Source organism: Cibotium barometz, chromosome 55, assembly GCF_041138505.1.
Source record: "Cibotium barometz isolate CiBa-2024 chromosome 55, ASM4113850v1, whole genome shotgun sequence".
Taxonomy (NCBI): Eukaryota; Viridiplantae; Streptophyta; class Polypodiopsida; order Cyatheales; family Cibotiaceae; genus Cibotium; species Cibotium barometz.
The window spans coordinates 29,798,792-29,825,736 of NC_141100.1; positions in this window are offsets into that span (position 1 = coordinate 29,798,792).

A 26,945-nucleotide genomic window follows, 5' to 3' on the forward strand; every position below is an offset into this window, starting at 1 on the left:
TTACAGAAGGGTTAGTTTTTTCTACAAAAATCCATACATAAAGGGTATAATTATTAGCAAGAAAATGTAAAAAATTTATAAGTAGGGGATTATTTAATTACCTTTTGTTCACCATGCTATATGCAATTTTAACATAGTGACCTCCCCGGGATGGTGATTCTGGTGAGATGGCATATCGTCTATGGGATCCTGAGGCTAGAAAAATTATCTACAATAACAATGATGTGTATTTCAATGAAGACAAGATGCATAAGAAGCCTATACCTACAGTGGAGGTCAGGAGAGTTGTGTTCCAAGAAGATGGACAAACAGCAAGATAGCCAGCACCTATTTTGCTGATGTAGCTCCTGAAGTGCAAGGTGATGGAGTGGAACAATAGGCAGTTCAGATTTAGCCTATGTTAAGGAGTTCTATATGTGCTTCACATCCCCCTGATCGTTATGTTCCATCTCTTGATTATGTCATGTTGATGGATTGTGGAGAGCCCTCTTAGAGGCCATGCAATTGGATGATAAGAAGAAGTGGGAGAGAGCTATGAAATCGGAAATGGGCTCGCTCCTTAAGAATGAGACCTGGGATTTGGTGAAGTTGCCTAAGGATAAGTAGGCATTACCATGCAAATGGGTCTACAAGATGAAGGTTATGCCTAATAATGGCAAACCAAAGTACAAGGCAAGACTCGTTGTTGCTAAAGGCTTTAAGCAAGAGTAGGGTATTGACTTTGATGAGATCTTTTCTACTATTGTCAAGATGACTACACTACGGTGTGGGGTTGGTTGCTAGAGAGGATATCGAACTTGTTCAAATGGATGTTAAGACAACGTTCTTGCATGGTGACGTTCATGAGGATATCTATATGCAGCAGCCAGAAGGATTTGTTGAGAAGAGCAAGGAAAAGTTGGTGTGCAAGTTAAAAAAGAGCCTTCATGTCTTGAAACAGGCACCAAGAGAGTGGTATCATAAGTTCCACTCATTTATGCTCTCTCAGCTTATAAAAGGAGTGACACGGATCACTGTCTCTATACAAAGCAAGCTCAGGATGGTAGTTTTCTGATTTTTAATCCTTTATGTGGATGATATGCTAATTGCTGTGAGAAGAACAATGATGATGAAATTTCAGCCTTGAAGTCAAAATTACATGCACATTTTGACATGAAAGTCTTAGGTGAGGCAAGTCACATACTTGGTATACGCATTCTGTGAGACAAAGCTAAGAAATTGCTTTATTTGTCTCAGGCTGAGTACATCTCCAAGGTGCTCAAGCATTTCCATATGGAGAGGGAGAAGGCATTGAGTAATCCATTGCCTCTGTATGTGAAACTAAGTTAGAATGATTGCCCAAAGTTTGATGAGGAGAAGGCTGAAATGGCAAAGGTGCCTTATTCATCTGCTGTTTTTGGAAGTTTGATGTATGCTATTATTGCCACCTTATATTAATAAGGACTAAAACCCTCATCACACATTATGTGATAAGGAGCCCAATTGACTGTGTCTCTGACCCTCTTCTTTGCGCTTCTCCTTCTCTCTGCGCTCACATGCACACATGCTCACGCTGCACACGCAGCACTCTCTTCAACTAGTATCAAAGCAGGAGCTAGGAAACGATAGCAGCTATAGAGCAGAGCAGCTAGGTGAGGGTAGCGCGAAGGGAAACGGCAGCACGTGAACACTTCAGCAGCCCGCAAAGAGAGATCCGCCACAATACATCCTATGCTACAGCATTCTGAGCACTCCGCTCAGTCCCACAGCTCCGTGTAAGTGCTCTACACTTTCATTGCAGTGCAGGTTCTGCTTGCAGGTGGTGTTTTTTAGATTTGGAGCTTATAGCTTCAGCAGCACTCAGATCTATAGATTTGTAGATACAAGTTTTCAGGCAGTGCAGATTGCAGCATTCTGCTGCAACATATAGTTTCTTGTCCATACATGCGTTTTTGATGCGTTAGACATTGTGGGTCTATTAAATCAGACAAACCACCGCTGCGGTTATAAAAGTTTGGGTTTTTGTGGCGCTGACATATGTCTTATGCGGTTTATGTATTGAGACAGTACTGCATTACCTTTTGTTGAGGGTCATGGAAGGTTTTATTGAGCTGGGGGATACTCTACGGGGTGGCGAATGTTGAGATCCTTTCGGTGATACAGGCACTGGAGCGTGATCTTAACATTCCCTATATTTTTGCATCGACATAGGATGTATTCTTATGCGGTTAGTGTAGTCATGGTGCTTATCTGCTGATTCGCCATTGTTGGCATTTCTGTCATACACAAGCATATGCATTTGACACAGCGGTCAACGACAGTATTGTGGAGGGAGATTCAGTAGTCAGTGAGACGGTGACAATTTATTATACTCTGTTTTGCCAATTTTGGCATTTTATCAGCCTTTTCATTGATTTGTACACATCTGTTTTTGGTTCACAGGTCAGTACAGGGGAGGCTGCCAAAATTTTTTCAAAATCTGGTGATATAATCTACTATTCAGAAATGGCGTCTTCTTCTTCACAGGAGACTTTGTTCAACATTGAGAAGTTGGATGGTACAAACTTTCATTTATGGGTGGAGAATTGTTATAATGTTCTCGTGCAGTAGAAGCAGATTAAGCCCATAAAGTTGAAGGGGATAAAGCCATAAGATATGGAGGTAGATGTATGGGAGGAGCTGGATGAGCTAGCCCAGTCTACCATTATACTGACACTATCAAAGAACATGTACTTTGATGTCCATAAGGAACAGACCAGTTATGGGGTGTGGACAAAGCTGCGTGAACTATATGATCAGAAAAGTGCAGCTTCACAGCAGCAGGTGATTGGCTAAAGCAGTTGGTGGATTTAAAGATGGAGGAAGGGACACCTATGTCCGACCATTTTCATTACAGTTTTCACACATCTTTCTGTGCAGGGAATCAATATGAAAGAATTTCATTGTAATCATGGAGAAATTGATTTTTTATATTATGCATAATTGATGAATTAAGAAAAAGAGGAATTCTAGTAATTAAATTTTATGTTAAAAAGAGTAATCCCCATCGTATGAGTATTCTTAAAGGGTTGTTTTCATTCTAGACTTAGAAAAATGTATACTAGAAATATTTATTTATAAAAGTGTTACTTTTATCATAATTGATGTTCATGCATAGAGGTATGCATAAAAGATTATTATTTTATTATAAAAGTGTTACTTTTATCATAATTGATTTTTATGCATAGAGGTATGCATAAAAGATTATTATTTTATTGTAAAAGTATTACTTTGATCATAATTGATTTTCATGCATAGAGGTATGCATAAAAGATTATTATTTTATTATAAAAGTGTTACTTTTATCATATTTGATTTTATGCATAAATAGGATGCATAAGAGAAATTCTTTTATTCTAAAAGTGTAATTCCTACTAAATTGGATTTATGCATGCATAGATGCATAAAGAATTTGAATTAATCCAAAAAGTGTTATTTTTATTAATTCTTAAATTATGCATAGGAAGATGCATAAAAGATTGATTTTTGATTCAAAAGTGTCATTCTCATTTAAAATGAATTTATGCATAGGAAGATGCATAAAAGATTGATTTTTAATTCAAAAGTGTCATTCTCATTTAAAATGAATTTATGCATAGTAGGAAGATGCATAAAAGATTGATTTTTAATTCAAAAGTGTCATTCTCATTTAAAATGAATTTATGCATAGGAAGATGCATAAAAGATTGATTTTTATTTTGAAAGTGTTATTCTCCTTAAAATGAAATTTATGCATAAATAGATGCGTAAAGAAATCTTATATCAAATATAAGAATTCTCTTGTATTCTATAAATAGATATTAGGATGTGATAAGATGTGTATGAGAAGTGATAGGATGTGATAAGATGCATATGGGAAGTGATAGGATGTGATAAGATGCATATGGGAAGTGATAGGATGTGATAAGAGGTGTATGAGATATGATAGGATGTGATAAGATGTGTATGAGATGTGATAGGATGTGATAAGATGTGTATGAGATGTGATAGGATGTACTAAGATGAGTTAGGATGTGATAAGATGTGTATGGGATGAGGTAAGAAGTGTATCTAATGGGATAAGATGTATATGGGTTGTGATAGGGTGAGAATGGATGTGATGTGGATGTATGAATGTAGATGTAGATGTGGATGTATGAATGTGGATGTGTATGTATGGATGTGAATGTGGATGTGGATGTGGATGTATGAATGTAGATGTGGATGTGGATGTATGAATGTGGATGTGTATGTATGGATGTGAATGTGAATGTGGATGTGTATGTATGGATGTGAATGTTGATGTGGATGTGGATGTATGAATGTAGATGTGGATGTGGATGTATGAATGTGGATGTGTATGTATGGATGTGAATGTGAATGTGGATGCGTATGTATGGATGTATGGATGTGGATGTGTATGTATGAATGTGAATGTGAATGTGGATGTGGATGTGGATGTATGGATGTAGATACGGACGTGGATGTATGTATGTGGATGTGGATGTGAAAATGGATGTAGACATGTAGATGTGGATGTATGGATGTGAATGTGGATGTGGATGTGGATGTGGATGTATGGATGTGGATGTGTATGTATGAATGTGAATGTGAATGTGGATGTGGATGTGAATGTATGGATGTGGATATGGATGTGTATGTATGAATGCGGATATGGGATTGGATGTATGATGTGAATGTAGAATAATGAATGTGAATGTGTATGTGAAATAATGTGTCGTCAATATGAGTGAATAGATGAGAATGAGTACACATATGAATGGAATGTGGAATAAGTAATGTGGGATTGAGGAGGGATAATGTGGAAAGACGATATAGAAACTGTATTTTGTGACCTGTTTGTAAATGACTGTATTTCGATATAGAAACTGTATTTCGATATAGAAACTGTATTTTGTGACCTGTTTGTAAATGACTGTTTTATGTCAAGTATGCTGGGGAAGCATTTTGCCCGTCTTATGGATTAAGGTCATGGAGACCTAACTGATAAAGTTGCAACTGCTGTGACGAAGAGTCAATGGAGGACGTCTCGCGTAGCAAGGTCGACCGAGGTCTTGACCAGCCTCGGTTCGATTTAAATGGTGAGCTTTTGGTACGGTGGATGAGGGACCAAGGAAGCGGCCTATGAGTGAAGCGCTAGGTCACCTACGAAGAATCCTAGAGGGTGCTGACCATATGGTGCTCGGGTTCTGGGTTGCCAAAGATACCCACACGTGCGTCGTGGAAGATATTGAAACAAGGAGTAAGAGTTGTTTTCTGAAACCGGGCATGGATCTGGTTGATTGACCTTGCTGGTCCTCAACGGATGAGTCCATGGCTCTCTTATATGGATCTGTTGATTGATCTTGCTGATCTTCAACAAGGATTCCATCTTGATTTTTATATGTAAAAATATTGTCGGGTACTATGAGCTAGGAACTATTGAAAAGGCCCTTGAGTGAACAGGTGGTGAGCGTTCTGGTTGCCAATGATGCCATAAGTACACCGATGAATGAATGATTGGAAATATGGATTCAACCAAAGATTTCGAGGATTGTCATCAGTGACATAATGGTTTCATTAAAGGATTGTTTTAAAGTTAGTTGATGCTGAGAAAAAGGCAATTTCATATTGGGTGTGTGTGACTAGTTCTATGTTTGCATGAACTTCCGGCTAGGGGGCCTGGGAACTCTTTTCCCTGGTACCCGAGAAAAAACCTAACCAAATTCCTAATTGGATCCCATCACTACAGTGGTTGGGTGGTTGGCTAACCCATGGGACTGGATGGTTGGGGTTGGACTGATGGATCCATAAATCGAAACTCAATTTTTGTTATTACGATAGATAAAGTAAATCCCAGATAGTAATTGTTCTATGGATAGGAATCAACGGCTGTGCCTCTTAATGGGAAAAAAAGCATTGATCCCAAATGATCCAAGTGCAAGTTTCTTCCTTGATCTGACCGAGTATCTTTATAGGTGCAGTCGGATCAGTTTGATCAGTAATGGTCTTGACTACGTTAGAGTAAAAAGTTATCCTGGTGGAATCGCCCGTGCTTTCAGGGCAAGAGAAGTTTTTCCAAGTTCGGTTTGGAAGAATCGAGGAATTAGTCACCTGTCCGGATATCTGTGGATGAGGCCCCGAGTGCAGGACCCTACCCCACGTAAGATGTGCTACTTCCGCTGCTAGCACTCCAAAATCGTTGCGCGGTGGGGACAGGGATCTTACATGTTTAAGTTTCAATTGTGTACACAAATGTTTGAAGGAACAGCTTAGCAATGACTTCATCTTCTAAGCACCTCCTAGACTTACTATCTAGTCCAAGGAAGTGATCATCACTCAAAAGTGTATATGCAGAGTGAAAAGAAGTAACTATGTCTCAGCTTAGCGTTGATTTCATCACCTAAGCACCTACTAGACTAGCCATCTAGTCCAGGAAAGTGAGATATACTCAAATGTGGATCCCGAGTATAGATGGGCTATAGTTTCTCCTAATGACAGCATAGTCGAGGATGACTATGGATTTAAGAGAGGGGTAATTTTGATCATCAAAATTTAATTTTGATCATCAAAATTTAATTTTGATGAATATCTTAGCTTTTAAATGACTTTCTCTCTCTAGAATTGATTACTCTAGAGAGAGAAACACTAGAAAAGCTTATGGTAAGGCTGCAAACAAGTGCATGTGGGCAATGTGAAGTGCCTAGTGTGAATGCAAGTTGCAAAAGAGCCTAGGAAATTTAACCAAGACTTCATCATGCTTTCCAGAAGTTAAAACGGGTTAAATATGACCTCGAAACGGCTAAATTATGTGACTGCCGGGGCGGGAACAAGGGCTAGAACCATGGGCGGATCGACTAGAAGGACCAAATTAGGGCCAAGCAATGGGGATTCGGGCTTAGCTTGTGCCCCAAGGCACCCCAAAACTAGCCGCCTACAAAAAGTTGAGTGAAGGAGTGCTTTTGTGGAGTTCACCTACTGTTAGGTGAAAAAGTGAGAGTAAAGCTCACTTTTCCAACTCGAGTTGGAAAAGCGGCCTGCAACTTCATGCATGAGGCGACAATTCATACATGAGGGAGCTCTAGTGAGAGCTCTCCTCATCCCCTATGCCTATATAAACTTAGTTCTTGCTCTCCCCTAACAAGCAAGTGATTTCTCCTTTTGGTAGTCTCTCTCTTTCTCTCTCTCTCTCTTAGTTTAATCTACAGTAAGCCATAAGGGCTCATCAACTCATTGATTACGATTCTTTCCTTTTCCTTTTCTCTGTAGGAACTCTTGATCCTTTGTGATCATTGAGGCCTTGAGAAGAGGAGAACGAATCTTGCAGGTGCCCAAGGAAGCAGCCGACGAGGGGTTATGGAGATCTTAGCCTCCATAGTCCCTAAGACGTATTAATTCAAGTAAAAGCCATCCTTTAATGATGTAAGCTTTAAGCACTTGATTTTTAATACAAAGCCTTTCGAGGGGGGACAGCCTCATAAATGCGGCCCTCATCGTGTTGTCTTATGCAATTTCTCTTTATTTATGTTGTCATGCATGTGCTAGAGGAGCAAGTGGTTATCCACTGTTAATGCCCTCTATGTGGGATTGTTCATGTGTGATAGCTAGTAAATGCTATGCATGAATCTATAAGTAATGAATGTTTAACATGCTAAGATCTTCTTTCTTTTAATCAAAGATGGTATCTAGAAAAGCTAAGTAATCCGCTATGTTTTAGCTTGATAGCATGTGCATGTGAATGCTAATGAGCTATAGGTCACATGCATTAAGATAAAGCTAAGAACTAATAAGTGTGGAAACTACAATTGAGTAAGCTAATCATAAATGATGCTTGGCAATGGTTATGTTGATTTTGTGCAATTGTTATTTTTAAACTAATAACATTGCTATAAGAAATTAACATTAAGGTTACAACAAAGGCTCAATCTGAAGATCGAGCCTTAAGACCAAGTGCACTAGCATGGAAGGCAAAGGCTTAAACTCAAGTTCGAGCCTTAAGGCCGAGGTGCACTAGCATGGAGAATGAAGGCTCAATCTGAAGTTCGAGCCTTAAGGCACACCGGGGTGCACTAGCATGGAGAGCAAAGGCTCCAAAGTTGGGGGGAAGGGGGAAATTTGAATTTCAAATGAGAGGGGCGGGGCGGTTTGAATGAGAGAGATGGGGCAACAAGCGGCGCCTCGTGCAGTGTGCAATTGGGAGAGTTCGTCGGAGGAGAGTGCGGTGCGGTGTGCGATCGAGTGAGACCGCACCGCATGTGCGGTGCGGTGCGCAGTCGGGTGAGACCGCACCGCATGTGCGGTGCGCGGTCGAGTGAGACCGTGCGCATTGCTCGGGAATGCACTGCACCTCCCGCAGCGTGCTCTGCTTCAGGAGGGAGCACCGTGCATGACAGCCGCCACTACTCTGTTGAGCAGCGCACACGGCCACCATTGCTCTGCCTTATGCGGGCGCTGCTGCTGCTAGTAGCGCGCACGGCTGCCGGCCGTGAGCAGCCACTGCCCTGCCTTGGCCGAGGAGGATGAGCTCTGCTTTGGGAGCACGAGGAGGACACTCGAGGCGCTTGGTGCGGGCACGCTTGGCTGAGCTCTGCTTCGGGAGCGCGAGGAGGACGAGTACGGGTGCAGGAGGAGGACGAGTGCGGGAGAGGAGCATTGAGTGCGGCAGAAAGAAGGTTTCGGTTTCGGTTTCAGTTTCTTCCCCCAAGCCCAAGCCCAAGCCCAGGTCCCAGGTCTTTTGATTATAGTTAGTTTCACTTTTGTTTATATACCCTTCTACACCCACACCCCACTTGTTCTTTGGGATTATCCTAGCTTCCCTCTCTATTCCTACTTGCTTGTGTAATAGACAAGGCTCAAACTCAAGTTTGAGCCTTGAGCTTGAGCTTGAGATTTCTTCTTTTCTTCCCTCTTTCCCCATACACCCAAATATACTTATAAACTATGCGATTATTAAAAATTCAACTCAAATCTATATAATGCACAATGGCTCAAACTTGAGTTTGAGCCTCACGAAGGAGAAAAGTCTCAAATCCAATGTCCATTTGCTCATTTCCATGTCACATTCTCTTCACTAGCATATTGTTTCTCTCTATTGCTTTCTCTTTGCCTTTGCTGCTGCTGTTGTAACCACTCACCTTTGTCTTTTGTAGCTATGAAACATTGATGGCTAATTGATACCATACCTTGACTCAGTATCCCAATGAAACGGTGTGGCCAGATGCAGAGGGTGATGAAGCCTACCTCTTGGGAAACTAGCATATACATGAGGTGAGGATTATCACTTCAATTGGGACCTCTTAATATAGCGAATTAGCATATGAAGGTGAGGCTCAAACTTCGGTTGGAGCTTCCAAGCAAACTAGCATCTGTGGTGGGTGAGGTTCAAACTTTACTTTCAGCTTCCTAGAAGCGAACTAGCATCTGTGGGTGAGGTTCAAACTTTACTTTCAGCTTCCTAGAAGCGAACTAGCATTCCGAGTGAGGCTCAAACTTTTGTTGGAGGAGCCTACCCTTCTAGCTAGCATATGCAAACTAATTTATTATGCAAGTGAGGATGATAACTTTAACTAGAGCCTCCTAGCAAACTAACATATGATGGCGAGGCTCATGGAGCCTCCTGCTAACAAGCTAGCATATGCAGGCAAGGCTCAAGATTTAGATGGAGCCTAGCCTCCTAGCAAACTAGCATTGATAGGTTGGGTTCATGGAGCTTGAACTGATGTTGAGATTGAATTACATTCATAGTTTTGTGTTAAAAACATCGCTTCAATCTTTCTTATTGAGATCTTGATTTTCTCAGGGATTGCAGGGTCTAAAATAGGTGCTTCAGTTTCCCATTGATGGTTCTGCAAGGAAGGCACGCGGGGTTATTCATTCCATTGATGCATATCAAATATGTGGTTTTAAATTCATTGGTGAGACATGTGCAGCAATACATGTTCATTGATGACACATTTCTCATTCCATTTGCCACAATGGATGCAAGAACAATATCTCAAGTAGTTGGAAGCATCATCAAATGGCCATTGGTCAACCTTGTTTATGGACAAAGACGTTACTAATACCAAAGAGGATAGTTTTGCGGAACTTCTGATCAAGAAGATCTCTTTATAGATAGGGAGAGCTGCAAAGAGAAAAGTGTCATCTCTGGGATGACAACAGACCTACAAAACTTGGCAATGGAGTAGTATTGTTGGTCCACCCATACGAGGCTATAAATTGTAGAGAACTAGGGGGAGAGTAGCTTGGGTGTCATTATAGAAGGATCGTTGCATCCAAGTTCAACTTGTGTTTCAGGTTTGAATTTGGTTAGTTGGCCGATCAGGCAACTCACATTTGAGAATGGTGAACCATTAGTGAAGGACACATAATCTTCTTGATAGTTCTGATGACAGACACCATGATGCCATGATCACTGACTATGATATCATTGAAGGGACAAATAAGAAAAGGAGCTATGTTCATAGGGTAAGGGTAATGAAAAATTACGATAAAACCCATGGAGCTAGCAGCCCCGCAGTTGGGAAAATGGCCTGAGTTGCAAAGTGAGCTCCGCGGTTGAGGAGACAACCTGAGGTGCATTGAGGTGGCCTCGCGACTTGGAAATGACCCGTGGTTGATGGACCAACCCCATGGTTGGGAAAACGGCCTGTCAATGGATTCAGCCCTTGTGCGGCTGAAAACTTCTTTTGCTCATAGCTTCCACATTCGGGGGGCGTTTGGGGAGCTTGAGTAGCTAGCTTCGAGGTCTCGCAAGTGAAAGATCATGGAGCGTGCATGCGGAGTGCCTACAATTTGGGGCCGTACGCTACAACCTATTTCGGCCCATGAGCCCGCCCGGGGCACGGCATAGTCCAAGTTGAGCATGGTGAGCCGGTTTGGGCCTGTTGGGGCGATCGAGCTAGAGTGATGGACTCAAGGAGACCCCAAGCGGCGGTTGAACTCCGGAATGAGCCAAGCCGCGAGGCGAACCACACAAGGCCCCGCCTTGACATGCTTCTGCACATGGCCATGGAACGAGGGACTCCCCGGGCCGTCACCTCGGCTTGAGACCGATTGCGGGCAAGTTCTCAAGTGCGGGCCACTCTCGGGGCCTGGGGGTGGTCAAAAAGCGAGCCAAGAGCAGCGAGCACAAAGCAATGGGTAGAGCTCATGTTCTTGTGAAAGTGAGCAGGTAGGGGCATGGTATGATGTTAAGCGAGCATGAAATGTTAAAGAGAAGAGTGGAACCACAGTGCAATTCTGTAGCAATCAAACAAAGAAGACATGAAATGTTCTAAAATGACCATTGCAATAAATTTTTTTTCGAACCAATGGTGCAGATACAAAAAATCACTATTAAACCCATATTGCTTGGCTCGCTAAAAAGATGTTGAATCTATAGTATTCACAATGTTGGAGAGCCATTAGCAAACAAAAGACAATAGACAGGAAAATTTATAAAATAACCAAAACAATCACTAATAAACTCGTACTATGGTTCAGCTGGTATGACATGACCCCCATACATATTTCAACTAAAGTGGGTTGCAGGTTCCTAAAGCTGTTGAGGATGACTTCTAATAGACTTAGTTAGCATGTCTTTTACAATTCTCTAAGAAATACAAACTTGATGAATATGCATATTGTTGTTCACATCCTGTCCAAGAATCATTAAGAACACAAAGTATATGTGCTTGCATGCAAGATATGGTCTTTTCTTGGCCACTCTATCTTTGAACTCCACACATGAACACATTGGATTCTTCTGAATAGTGACCTCTATCAGAGGTGTGTCTTGGCTCCCATTGGTCAACGGATTAATACTAAATGTTTCCTTTATCCCTTCTATATGTATATGGCTGCCTACAACTTCTGCATGCATATCTAAGGCTGCAGTGATTTGACCAAATGCAGCCTTTGAAATTCCTCGTCGATATGGAAATTGTTTCACCTCCTTGTTTGTCTCGCTAGTGCCTTCTTTTGCAAGATCCTTTTCTAGAAAAAACTCAAGAGGAATACCAATGTCATATCCTGCTCTTATAAGCTTGCAGGCTTCTTTCACTTGTAACTTGGTACATTTAGCACAATGGGCCAAACACAAGGGACATCCTCTGGTGGATGTAATATTGTCTTTGTAATTTTCCAAGTGTGCCTGACATCTGTATTACAAAAATAGAAATACTTATCCTTTTTCCACGAGGATAGTTGACAATCACTCCAAAAACAAGGACTAACATTACCCCCTCGCAACTTTGAGCTACACTTTTTCCCCGATGCCCAGTGGTTGCGCTCAACTTGATTCACTATTGGTATCCTTCGCAAGGCCCACTTTGTATCATGTACATCACTTTCAAGGCTCTCTAAAACTTTGCATTGCTCATCGACCTCTATTGCAGGCTCTAACCTCTCTCTTGTCACATAGTTAAACTCAGGCCTATGGCTAGAGTTGCCAAAGTTTTCTTCTGTCGAGTCGTGTAGTGGCCTTTTGGCTCGAATAGTTTTATTCTCACCCTTGAATTTTACCGTATTTGAAAACATAGGGGTCCCCGCCACTGCATCATCCACTGCTCGTGAGGTAGCTATTGGGGATGGACTTGCTTTCTGTCGAGAAAGAGCTCTCTCAACCAAAAGCTCTCTCAACCAAAAGAGCTTTCTGTCGAGAAAGAGCTCTCTCAACCAAAAGCTCCAATGTAGGCCCACAACCTGTGTATTTTCCTTCCAAGAAAGCCAGTTGTTTGGCACATTGGAAGTAAGCATTGATTAGATCTGTCACACAAGCATCATAAAGACTAATCTTTTGCCTATACCCCTCCCCTGCCAACCAGCTTGCATGCTTGGTCTCCGACATATTTGTCCTTGGGACAAGAGCATAAACAATAGGCTCTCCATCCTACAAGAGAGTGGTAGAAATTGATTAAAAACAATGCAGTGCACATAAGTAGGAGGCACACAATAATACAATGAATAATCTCTTACACCCCATCGACTAACCCTATAGTGCCACCAACTCAACCAGCTAAGAAGCTTAGGGATGTTTCTATCAGCTGCCTTGCCAGTTGCCCACCATGCTCGTATCCTGCGAAATTGCTGAAGGGCACTTTCTTTGTTTGGGGTAGTCCTCCACTTCTCACACATCTCCCTGTGCTTTTCTTAATGTGGGCTATAGATGTACCTCTGCGTGTGGACACGAAGGTTGTCTTCCCAATGCCATAAACATGACCTTTCCCTTTCAATCATCTCCTTGCCGTCATTGAAGACACGTCTCATTGCATTCCAGTTAGCGCCAGCCTCATCCGCCATAAACCCAAAAAAAATTTGTTGCCTTCCTTGTGTGCTCCACCATTACCAAATTCATGTTTTCCCAAAACATGACTCGAGCATCCTCATCCTCTTCTCTAAATTCACAAGTTGCTATTGTCAATAGCTCACCAATCCTACATGCCACAAATGGAAACAGAGTTATATTAAAGACACAAAACAAGCAATGCTCTCTACCGCTTGTAACTTACATGTGGTCATAAACATGTGCTCCCATTGTATGCCATCCAGTATCCACTCGACGATGCACATGATCAAAGAAGACCCATGCTTGATGAAGATCCCCATTACCATCCTTGTCCATTCGCCGAACAATGTCAATCCCAGAACCAGGTCCAGTAGTAGACATCTTAAAGATAAAGCAACGCTCAGTAGTAGTGGTGGCTTGCAATGGAAATCGAGAACTATGGAAGAACTCAAAATGGCATGTTCTTTTTAGATTAAGAATGGCTTCATATCCTTCACCGAGAGGCCGTGTTGTTTTTCGTGTTTGCATTACCATCTGCTTCACCCTGCATTCATAAAGCATACTTAGTGTATTAAATATGATAATTGCATACTATTCTTTGCTAAATTTCACTTCCTACGTACTTTTTGACATTTATCAAACTTTGCAACTCTTGCGACATCTCTTGCAGCTCCCTCTCTGTCATGAATTCTCCCTGTGCCTTGTCATCATCAGTGGAACGCTCTTAGAACCACCTCCCTTGCCACAATCATTTGTACCTTTCTGGGCCGAGAGCTGTGGTCGATGCCCACTGCACGTGCTACAAAGGCCTTGATATTTCGTATCGATGCTCGGCACATTCCCTTGGAAACCATGTGTGTATGTTTGCCATAATGAATAAATAGTCTATTGTGCATTGATTCTTTTGGCATAAAATAATAGGCACAAGTAGGACATTCTTTAAGACACATTGGCACATGCTTGCAGAAAAAACACTCAAGGTTACCGAAGCTCCCAATTGCTAAATTCCCATCTTTTGGAGATTTTATCAACTGCCCATTCCAATGGAGTTTGTTTGGTTGATTCATACGTGTCCTAAAGGAGCAATGCTCATTCATGCACTGGAAGGTTCCCCCGCAGAAGCTCTTCCTAAGAACAAAAGTTTTATTGGCCCTAGTTTGCATTTGTGGCTTTGTCCAAATGTTGCCCTCGTATTTTTGCTCCATCCCTTCCATACCTTTCCCACCTTCAAGCTCGTACGTACTGAACTCTGGGAACACCTTGGGAAGCTCTTTTACCTTGCCTTTGTAATCACAATCATGGATTAAAGTGTGCAAGACATCAGTAGGAGGTAACATGCGGATTATTTGAAAGTAAGAGACCGCACTATCAAACTGAACATCTTCCTCTTACAAATGTTGAAAGCACTTCTCCACAGGAGAGACCTCTACCTCCTCTTGCAATGACCCATGTGCCTGGACATTGATTTCTTCTATCTCTTCAGTGTCCAAGTCACAGCAAAGCACAATGCTCTCTAATTCAATGCACAATGCAAAACAAAAAATGTCAAAGTCAAAGTTAATGCTACTTACATTGGAGTACTCTTTCGAGAACCAGGAGGAAATATAGTTGAGGGGCCTTGTTCTGGGGTCTCAAAATAAACCTCTGATTTGGCAATATATACAGAGGACAATGAATGCTCCAGGATAAAATATGCCTCGTCTCCAATCCCTGCATACAAGTGTAAAGGACAAATGGGCTCATACTCTCCTCCAATTTCAAGTAAGGCCTCCACATTTATCCCACCCAATAGTTCCAAGCTTCCCCCGGATCATGTTGATTGACACAAGACATTTTCCATTCAAGAGATGACTGGGATGCATGCACCCATTGTAGAATGGAGGAAAACACGAGCCTCCCTGCATAATGCAATCACAACAACAATTAAGGAATTTACATTGAATATTAGCCAAAAATATTTTAATACTAGATGTTCTTGCTCTAATCAATAACATATACTAGCCATAATACAATTTTACCAGGCTCATTTTAAGACTATGGGTAGAAGCAAATAAAAATATTTATTGCAAAAACAGTCATAATGAAGGGTATCAAAAAGAGTACATGTTGTATATATGTATATATGTTTGTGTGTGTGTGTGTATGTATACACACACACACACACATTTGCTTTGTGTTAGTTCTTGCGCTTTTTCATAATCTCCTGTTAGATTTCAAAAACTCTACCAGTTGGATGCCATAGCATAACTGTGCTAGCTAGATTTAAAAAAATCGAAAAAATATTGACCAAACCCTTAAATTTAAGTGTTGAAATTCATTAGTGTTAGGATAAAAAAATTTGTTTAGTGGCTAACTTAGGGTTTTTAGTAGTTGGCTACTTCTTATGAAGCATAAGGCTTTTAGTAGTCCGCACAAAAGCATCTTCCCTCAAACACACGCAGAGAAGCGATCATGAAGCATCATACGTCTCCCCAGCAAGTAGTCCGCATAGAAGCATCTTCCCTCGAACACACACACAGAGAAGCGATCATGAAGCATCATACGTCTCCCCAGCAAAGAAACACTGATCTCATGCGCAGGGCCCTCTCCCCACTCCAATCTTTCTCCCCAACAAAGAGACGCAGAAAGGTATCATCATCCATGAATTTGTGCTATTTTGCCTGAATGAATTTGTGCGCTCAGCGCCACACAAAATAATAGGATGTTTTGCTGCCGCCACACTCCACACATAGTATGAGATGTGCGACGTTAGTTCTTGCTATTTTTCTTGAATGAATTTGTGCGCTCAGTGCACAAAATAATAGGATGTTTTGCTGTCGACCATTGAAAAAATCATTAAATTTTTGCCGCCGGCCCCCCTTGGATCCCCCCGGTGCAGCGGCAGAAATTTAGAGAGAGTAGTACATTTGATGTCTTCTTGGTTGAGAAACGGCTCACACAGTCGAGAGAGGAGACCAGCAAAGATGTGCATCTAAAGTACAATAGCACAAAAAGAAAAAAGTTTGTCCTTAAAAAAGTGTTGGATTGCGAAATATCACTTCTAAAGTTTATTAGTACTCAATGTTGAATGCCTTGAGATTTGGGCTACCGAATCTTTATATATTTTCTAATAAATTTGAATACCTTGAATTGAACACCTGAAAAGGGCTCCGTAAATATTTTCCAATGAAGATTTTTTTAAAATATTCAATACGGCATTGAATGCCTTGAATTTGGGCCAAAGCACTCCATATGATAATCTCAAAGATATTCTGTTCGTTAATGAGTTGGCCGTTTTGTTGGATAGTGAATGTGCCACCTTTGTTTGATGATTGTGTTGCAATACTGAATTTAATCTCTTTAGTGAATGTGCCACCTTTTTTTTAAGTTTGTGTCGTAGTATTGAATTTGCTTTTAAAATAATCAATTAATTATACAATACGAGTAGAATACTATTTGAAGATTTGTTCTTGTATTTTTGCATGGCTATCTGGTTTTCAAATGAGTTCGAGTCATTTCACTAGAGCATCTTGCTTGAAAGGTTCTTGTTGTGCAAAAATGGATGAGTTACCTCTTGCTAAGCGAAAAAAGAGTGTGCAGGTTGGCCCAGGTGAGAGCTCATCGAGACACACAAGGAGGCAAGCTGATTTTTCCAGAACTTTGGAGCAGGCCGCCTCCTCAAACCCTACTACAGAGCAGGCGGTACATATCATAAATGACATTAACCTGGAGGTGGATATGGATAGGCAGCATCTACATAGTGATGAAAGAAATGAGGAGGATGGAAAAAATGTAGTGGGGGCAATTGAGGAAAAAAAAGGTGATCAAAATGAGGGTGAGAATACTCAAGGTGGTGATAATGAGGATGAAGGTGAGAATACTGAGGATACTGGGAGAGAGATAGAGGGGGAAGAGAACACACATCCACTAGAGGATCAAGAAGAAACAGTTGTCACAACCCAAACTGAAGGAAGCAAGCAGAAAAAAAATAAGGTTGATATTTTTGGGAAGATTCTTGAGACATCTACTCCACAAGCCTTTTTAGATAGGATAGGAGTCAATTTAGCCAACCTCCACGTGTTCCTCTCTGTAGGATGATCCAGACAGAGGCAATCCGAAAGGTTTCTCCCTCAACAGATAAGTCTCTTACTCGAAGCTTCAAAAAACTAGGTGGGTACATTGAGAGCATGGGAGCTTTCACAGTATCAATTATGGACTTGGAAGGAGAGGAGACACCATTGACACAAGAGAGGGAGGAATCTTGGGATGAGCATGACTGTGAATCAACAATTTGAGGAATCTCTTGCACTTGACCCCGATTGGGGTCCGTACTTGAGCCGAAAAATGGTGCATATTCTTGATGGTAATAATCGACACAATGCTTGGATGGACTGCATTTCTATAGGTGAGTTCTCATTGGGATGTTATAGTTTCTTATGCTTCTTTGTCCTTCCTAATTTTGTGTTTTATTACAGGGTTTCAAGGGGATTTGTCCATGCATTGTTGTGTTCTCTGTAAATTTTATATGTTCGAGCGGAGGGATGTGGGTGAGCTTATGTTTTCATTGTCCAGGTTGAACAAGTAAGTTAATTTGTTATCAGAGTCTCCTTCTATGTCAAGTAAGTTGTTTGTACTCAAGAATATTAACATATTTTTTCTTTGTTTTGTAGGACGCATGATTATGCATTTGTGCCAACCACATTTGGTGATCGTCTATTTCAACTAAGAAGATTGGGAGAGTCCGACCTAACAACTCTCATGGCACATTTGGACAATGAGGACAAGCTGTGGGTTGAGAGAGAGATGCAGAGTGCGTCTGCCAGAGGAAGGCCCAGTTGGCTTCATTTGCCAATCCAGATTATGACTTGGCTCTTGTTCAAGGATGAGATGGAGCAAAAAATTGATGAGGCATCAAATGGACCACTTGCCGAGACTGCTAGGGAGAATGTGACTCGAAAGATAGAAGTTCTTTACAGAGGAAAAACATCAAAATATGCAAGGATTGCTGATCCCTCCAACGGGCCAAGTAGTATGAGTTTTGTAGTGATTTTTTATATCCGCACCATTCATTTGAAAATGCTTTATTTGCAATAGTCATTTTTAAACTAGTTTTCTTTGTTCTGTTCATTATAGAGTTGCACTATGGTTTAACTCTTCTCTTTAACATTACATGCTCGCTTAACATCATACCATGCTCCTACTTGCTCACTTTCACAAGGACTTTATTTCAACTCACTGCTCTGTGCTTACTGCTCTTGGCTTGCTAAATAGCTGCACCCTCGGGGCCTCGGTTGGGACCCAAGTCATGGCTTCGAGAGGAGACCCATGACACCTGGTATCAGAGCAATTTTGACAGACAACATCCTCTGCTTGGCTTGAGAAGAGGCTAATCCTAAATCTGGCCTGCAAGAGGCCATGGCCCAAGATTTCGCCGTCCCCATTTGTCAACCATTTTGAGCGGGGCGGTCGCGGCACCATGTAGCCACATGATGAAGGCAAACGATGGCAGTGATATAGAGCTAGCCAAAGATCCCGCAAGAGGACAAGGGCTGACCCTCAAGCTATGAAACGTGAAGTTGTGCCAAGTCGACTGGAGTTGGCAAGCACCTCAGTGAAGGAGGCAAGCAGACCCATGATCAATGTGGCTTTGGTTGGAGGCAAGTGGACCCAAACACTGGACTTGGTTAGGCTTAAGGCAAAAGCTGCTCAGGGATACAACCTTGGGAGTCATGAAGACAATCAAGGTAGTCAAAGCATCGTGCCTCAAGCTTGAGTGACACAAGCTTTAGGTCAAGGTGGCAGCCTGGCTCAAGTTTTGGATGCAAGAGTTGGTGCTTTAGGCTCGAGTGGCACGAGCCGCAGGTCAAGGTGGCAGCTTGGCCTAATGTTCAGAGTGCAGCATAGTTGGGCTTGGGTTTGTGGGGCTCAACCACTCAACCAATGTACAAAGGGAGTGTGGACTTGTGGGTCAAAAACGGCGTGCAAGTATCACAGGTGGCAAGGCACTTCTTAGTTGCGTGTATCCCGAAGGACTTGGGAGCCCGAGGTTTGCATGCATAGAGACAAGAGAAAAGTTTGTACCAACAGCCGACAGGCAAGAGGCTTGAAACAAGAGTACTCCCCTGTTGAACAACTAGGTAGCTAACACTATGTTTTGCCAAGTTCTACAAAGCCAAATGTGTCAGCAGCGAAAATCGTCATTTGTATATAAAAATTCCATCAATTTGTAATTCAAGGGCTAATACGGCTTCCGATTTGTAAATATGAGATATACTAGGAACCTTTGATAGTGTAGATATTATATACTTGGAGCCAACATTGCTGGGTATATATACCAGCACTTTGTAATTTCAAAGGATCATTCTCTTGTACAAGTTTTGAGGAGAATAGAAGAGTTGAGCTTGTCAAAAGTTTGCGATGGTTTTCTAGCGCATCCTACGCGCAAACGAGTGAGTATCTTTCATTGAGCTTTCATGTATGTGTTCTTTAATGTGTTTGCTTGATCTTGATGTGCTTCATGCGTCGTTTGAGTACGTTTGTGCATGGTAGTTGTCGTATGTGCGTGCAAATTATTCGTGGCCATAGCCGCTAGTAGAAAACACCATTTTCCGAATTAAGACCATATATTTGCGACGACTAGTAGAATGAGCCTGTAGATCAAATCGTCATTTTATTGACACATTTTCGTGTGATACACGATTATGTCACGTGTGTGTTTTGGTACCGAAATGCTGCCGGATTTGGACCAACTCTTAAGGATAGCTTTCTTACACCTTGGGACACTAGTGTATGCATAGGCATCATGATTTAGTGTGCCGGATCCTTGTAGATCTACATTCGTGCTTTCTACCTGTGTCATACATGTGAATTAGGATTTCTCCGCATCTAGTGACTCTAAAGGCATGGATGGAGTCCTGGTAGCTTAGGTCTTCATGATTTGTCATAAAATGTTGATTTGGACTATCTCTCATTAGCATATCATTGATTACCATCCATAGGTTCGTGCGTGAGCTCGTATGTATGATCTCATTGCGTTTGGCCTGTTTGATTCACCTAGACTGACAATCTAGCGTGGCCTCTGACTGTCCATAGCTATGGGTCCCCTACGGTATTGACATTGTATATGCATTGCCACATAGGCCACTGTACTGACACGATTCACAGTCGCTCCACGCGAGAGTGATGGAGAGGACATCTAGCGCCGTTGCCGGGAATGCCACCTTAGCTTAAGAATCAAACAGTTGACTCGCTCGTCCTTTGCTCACACTGACTTGGAGAGTGTGTCGCATTCTTTTTCTTTTAGCCAGGCCTTAGAGTAGGTGACTTTGAGGTCATAGACTTGTTAAGGAGTCGTTGGTTGCTAGTAGAGTTGAAGAGTGAAGGGTTTTGATGCAACTTTGCTTAAGGTTTTGAGTGAAGTTTGTCATAGCCATTTTGGAGTCCGAAAGTTGTCCGAACGTGTTGATTTTTGGTTTCCATGTATATTTTGTAGCTTGAATCTTTTTGTATTATTAGATTAGTGTTTATGAGTAGGTGTAAGTAGATTTTGAAGGTTGAACGTGTGCGTAAAACTTTGCATTTGGCTAGTTTGACTTGACCAAAACACAAAACTGAGCCTAAAGCAAGTTTTTAACACTCAATTCATGAGCTAATTGTTAGAATAGGTTGTTGACACATAGTGGATGCTAGTCCCAAGTCATCACCTCATTTGACATTAGTTTTCAGCATCAAGTGCAAAAATGCTATTAGAGAGCGAGAAGGATTAGGAATGGTGTATGCCGTGAAGAGATTCCATCATTACCTCCTAGCGAATAAGTTTGTGTTTTACACAGACCACCAGGCATTGTTGTATTTAGAAAACAAGCCTTGCAATACTGGATGCATTGTACATTGGTTCATTATACTGTTGGAGTTTGACTTCACGGCGGTGGTAGTGAAACAAGGGATTATGCACCAAAGAGCTGATCATCTTTCGAGATTGACAAACGGAGAGGGACCCACCACGGGAGTTTCTGATGATGACCTACCGGATGCGTATTTGTTCAATGTAGAGATGATTCCTGAGTGGAGCAAAACTGCAGTATCCTTACTAACAGTTGGAAAGCTACGTCTATCTGACTCGTGGGATGATAATCTCGCATTGATTGAACAATCACATGGAACTATTCAATGATAGCAGGTAGGTTGTACAAGAAAGGTAGAGATGAAGTTCTTCAGTTGTGCATTGATGTAAGCAAAGCCAAACCATATATGGAGCAAGCTCATGTTGCAGTGTTAGCCCATGCTCCCTCCCTTGAAATTGTAGTCATCCTCGACTATGCTTGTATCAAGGGAAAGGAATCCCATCTATGCTCCGGATCCACATTTGAGCAAGATTACATTCCTAAACTAGATGGAAAGTCTAGTAGGTGTTTAGGAGACAAAGTCATCGCTAAACTATCCCTTGGAAACATTGGTGTACACACATAAAACATTTTAATGCACATTAGTAAAGAAAAAAAAAGAACATTGCATTAAATCTTTAAATATTTTTATACATCGATGTCTTGTTTATCATTTAAATCATGAAGAAACTTATAATCTTGCAACAGGGCAAGAGAATAGTTCAGTTTTAGGGTTCATGTATCCATTTAGCATCTTCAAGAGGATAATTCTTAAACTTAATTAAATACCTACGTATTACTTTACCACTTCGAAGAATGTTATCCTCATGCTTAAGGATGGCTTCAGGTTGTAGGATCTCCTCTTGGTCTTCAATCTCAGGAGGATCCTCTTCTATAGGGTACCTTTAAATGGCATAAGTAGACTCACATGAAAGGCATTATGTATATGCCAATGCTTTGGTAACTTGAGTCTAAAAGACATTTCATTGATCCTTTTAAGGATCTAAAATGGACCATAATACCTCTTAGAAAGCTTAGGATAAATCTTTTGATGACCTATGGGCCTTTGTTTGCCAATTCTTGCCCATCTTTTGATGTAAAAGAGCCTTGGGAAACTTGAGCAAAACCCATTCATCCTCTTTTAGCTCTAAAGGCCTTCGATGCTTATCATCAACCCTTTTTTGCTTTTGTTACGACACCTTAATAGCTTCTTTTATCTTTTAAAAAGCTATCTTGATGTCATGCACATACTCATTAGCTTACGAATATATTTGAATGCATGCTTAAGATAGGTAGGTGGAGGCTTTGGACGGCCTTCAACAATCTCAAATGGAAACTTCCCTGTAGAGGTGTGCATCGTGTTATTATATGAAAACTCTACCAAAGGTAAGTATTTCTCCCGTTGTTTACTTTGATCTTTCTCCCCAACATAACTTTTGAGAAGAGCAAGGATGATGGAATTCACAATCTTGGTTTGCAAATCTGTTTGAGGGTGATAAGCTGACAAGAAATTGAGTTTAGTGCCCAAATTTTTAGATAGCCCCCTCTAAAAGAGACTTGTCATTCTTGGGTCTCTATCAGAGACTATTGAACTTGGCATCCCATGGTACTTGAAAATTTGGGATATAAATATGGTGGCCATGTGGTCTTCTTAACAGGTATGAAATGAGCCTGTTTACTAAATCAGTCTACCACTATCCATATACCCATTCCCATGTATGCACTTTGACAATCCAAAGATGAAGTCCATTGAGATACTCTCTCATGGAGTTTCTAGAATTGGCAATGATTGTAACAATCCAAGGGCTTTTCCTCTATCATACTTGACCTTTTGAAATAGCATTCATTGTTCTACATAATCATGCATGTCCTTTCGCATAGAGGGCCAATAGAAGTAAGTCTTTATTTTCTTGAGTAGTGGCTTGAATGCCACGATGCCCTGCATATGGTGGAGCATGAGATTCATATTACCTTCTCACAAAGTTCTTTGGTTTCACATAATCGTGAACCATGCAAGAGGAATCCTTCCTTTCGTGTGAGAAAGGTTCATGGGCGTTGTTACTCTCTAAATCTACCATAATAGAGATATAGCCTTCATCTTGTGCATACTTGTCAATCATGCTTGCAAGATGATGATTATATGCTATGGAGGCAGCATTTACTTTAGGCCTTCATGAGAGTGCATCCGCAACCGCATTTTACTTTCTAGGGATATGGGCTATGTGAAAATGAAATTGAGAGAGAAAATTAGCCCATCTCATTTTCTTATCATTAGCAAGCTTGGTTTGCATAAGAAAATATCTAATGCTTTGGTGATATGTATGTATCATGAAGAAGGGTGTACCCAACAAGTAATGCTTCCAAGAATCTAGAGCATGGATAACTTCAAGTAGTTCTTTCTGAATCAGGCAATATCAATAGTGGTTTTGTCATAAGCCTTTCCTTGAGCTCTTTAAAAGCATTGTTTTCTTTCATGGTCCATTGAAATTTGACCTTTTTCTTTGTCAAATCATGGTGGAGTGGACTTCTATTATAGAGAACTTTGAAATAAAGTGTCTATAATAGGAGCACATGCCAATAAAGCTTCTTAACACATGAAGGTTCTTTGGTTGTGGCCACTCATCTATTACCTTAAGCTTCTCGAGATCCATTTGGATACCCTCCTTAGAGATAATGTGACCAAGTTACTTAATCTCATTAAGGAAGAACTCACTTCTCTTCCCATTTACATAAAGTCTATTAGCACGCAATTCTTCAAAAATTACCTTTAAGTGCTCTTTGTGTTCTTCTATTATCCTAGAGTAGATGATAATGTCATCAAAGAACACTCTAGTGTATGCCGTATGGTTCCTAAATAATCTTTCCATTAACCTGTTAAAGGTTGCTGGAGCATTGGTAAGGCCAAAGGGCATCACCACGTACTCATACAAGCCAAACTCCGTACGAAAAAGAGTCTTATGGATGTCATGAGGTACTATCCTTATTTGATGATATCCACGTTTAAGGTCTATCCTAGATGAACCTTGTAGCTTGTCAAAAATGTCCTCTATACGAGGGACTAGAAATCGATTCTTGATTGTGTTCTTGTTTAGTGCACGACAGTCCACACACATGCGATAGGACCCATCCTTCTTTTGCACTAACAACACAGGTGAGCAAAAGGGAGATGGACTAGGTCATACCATCCCCTTCTCAAGAAGCTCATTCACTTGAGAGAGTATCTCTTCTTGTTGTGTATGAGAGACATGATATGGGGGCTTATTAGGGGGTGTGCTACCTAGAACTAATTCAATTCTATGGTCATTCTCTCCTCGTGAAGGAGGTAACTCACTAGGGATAGAATTTGAAAAATAGTCACTATATGCTTGAAGAAAAGACATATAATTCATTTCGTCATTAAAGCTTATATTAGTATTAGACATTTGAGAGAGTGTATCACGAGAGGAAGGAGAATCTTTGAAGAAAGCCATATACACAGAAAGAGAAGATTTTATTGACTTTTGTATAACATCACTAGATACAACATGTATTATGGTTCCATTCTTCTCAGTGTTAATACTAATGGCTTTACCTCTATGATGAAAAGTGATAACCCTATTAGAATAAGTGAGTTGTATGGCCATGCAATGAAACCATGGCACCCCTAACATCCTCATGCAATATTAGTGAAGAAAAAAAAAAGAACATTGCATTAAATCTTTAAACATTTTTATACATCGATGTCTTGGTTATCATTTAAATCATGAAAAGGAACTTATAATCTTGCAACAGGGCAAGAGAATCCTTCAGTTTTGGGGTTCATGCATCTTCAAGAGGATAATTCTTAAACTTAATTAAATACCTACGTATTACCTTACCATTTCAAAAATGTTATCCTCATGCTTAAGGTTGATGGTGTCAGATTGTAGAATCTCCTCTTGGTTGTCAATCTCGGGAGGATCCTCTTCTATAAGGTCCATTGGGGGTGTACCTTTAAATGGCTTAAATAGACTCACATGAAAGGAATTATGTATATGCCAATGCTTTGGTAACTTGAGTCTAAAAGATGTTTCTTTGATCCTTTTAAGAATCTGAAATGGACCACAATACCTCTTAGAAAGCTTAGGATAAATCTTCTGATGACCTGTGGGCCTTCCTTGCCAATCCTTGTCTATCTTTTGATGTAAACAAGCCTTGGGAAACTTGAGCAAAACCCATTCATCCTCTTTTAGCTCTAAAGGCCTTCGATCCTTATCAGCAGCCCGTTTTTTTTTGTTGTGGCACCTCAATAACTTCTTTTATCTTTTGAAAAGCTATCTTGATGTCATGCACATACTCATCAGCTTACGAATATATTTGAATGCATCCTTAAGATAGGTAGGTGGAGGCTTTGGACGGCCTTCAACAATCTCAAATGGAGACTTCCCTGTAGAGGTATGCACTATGTTATTACATGCAAACTCTACCAAAGGTAGTATTTCTCCCATTGTTTACTTTGATCTTTCTCCCCAACATAGCTTTTGAGAAGATCAAGGATAATGGAACTCACAATCTCTGTTTCCCCATCTGTTTGAGGGTGATAGGCTGATGAGAAATTGAGTTTAGTGCCCAAATTTTCAAATAGCCCCCTCCAAAAGAGACTTGTCATCCTTGGGTCTCTTATGTAATTGTATCTCATCAAAGAATATAATGTAAGTATAAGGATTGACCAACGTCTATATATTGTATGTATGTAGGCAAGTGAAATCTATAATTTCGTGCACTTTGTGGACTATGACAATGTTAATATCATAAGCCTCTTTCCAATAAGGTGAAATGCCCAAAGCTTCTTATACTTAGGTTGGTTTCACACTAGGGTCAATATTAAATGATCATTGTTACTGCCTTTTTATGCATTTTTTATTAAGGGTCCAAAAGTTGACATCTAAAAAGCAAAAAATATCCCAAATACATAAGTTCTTGGTCATTGAGCACTTACTAACAGGTGCCTACACCAGCAGGTCTCTCTTATATGATTCCATTCTTAATGCAGTTTGGCACCTTTTGTCTTCATCTCTCCCCACCCTCCCTGAAACCAAGTTTACTCTATAAGCTTCTTTATAGCAAATAACAAGTATTTACTTAAGCTCTTTTAGTATTGAGTTCCTTTTAATTTCCACCCTTAGTAGTGATAGCATGTGATAGGAATAACATAGTAGATAATGCATTCACACAAACAACTCACATATGCATTCATTTGGCTACTCACTCACACACCAACCACTAGCTCATGCATTCATTTAGCTACTCACATACACACAAACAACTAGCATATGCAAAACAAGCATGCAAATCAAGAACTTAACACAAATAAGCAAGATTGAGGGCTAAAATTCTTGAGGCCGACCCCCCCTCAAAAGGCTTTGTATTAATTCTTTGCTCTTGAACTCTTACAAAAAGAGAGAAGCTTAAATTAATACATCTCTTGGACCATGGAGTCTAGGATCTCCATAGCCCTTGAGCTTTTGGGCTTGCTTAGGACCTTGAGCTATGTTGTCCTCTTCTCAAAGCCTCAATAGCTACTCAAGCCAATAGTACTTGCGGAGAAAAGGAGAGTCTTGAAGAGGATTTGGTTAGGAGCTTGAGCTGGAAGTGCTCCATAGTCTATGTACTTATCTACCAAGGGTATTACACTAGCATAAGCATGTAACTAGCATAAGAGTGCTTGAGCTTGAAGAGCTTGATGAGAGCTTTCACTTATGCTTTTCCACACTCTAATTGCCCTCCTAATGAGAAAGATAATCCCCTTTTAAGAACTCGAGTTGATGAGGTGGAAGCTTGATGCCATTTATAGCATCCAT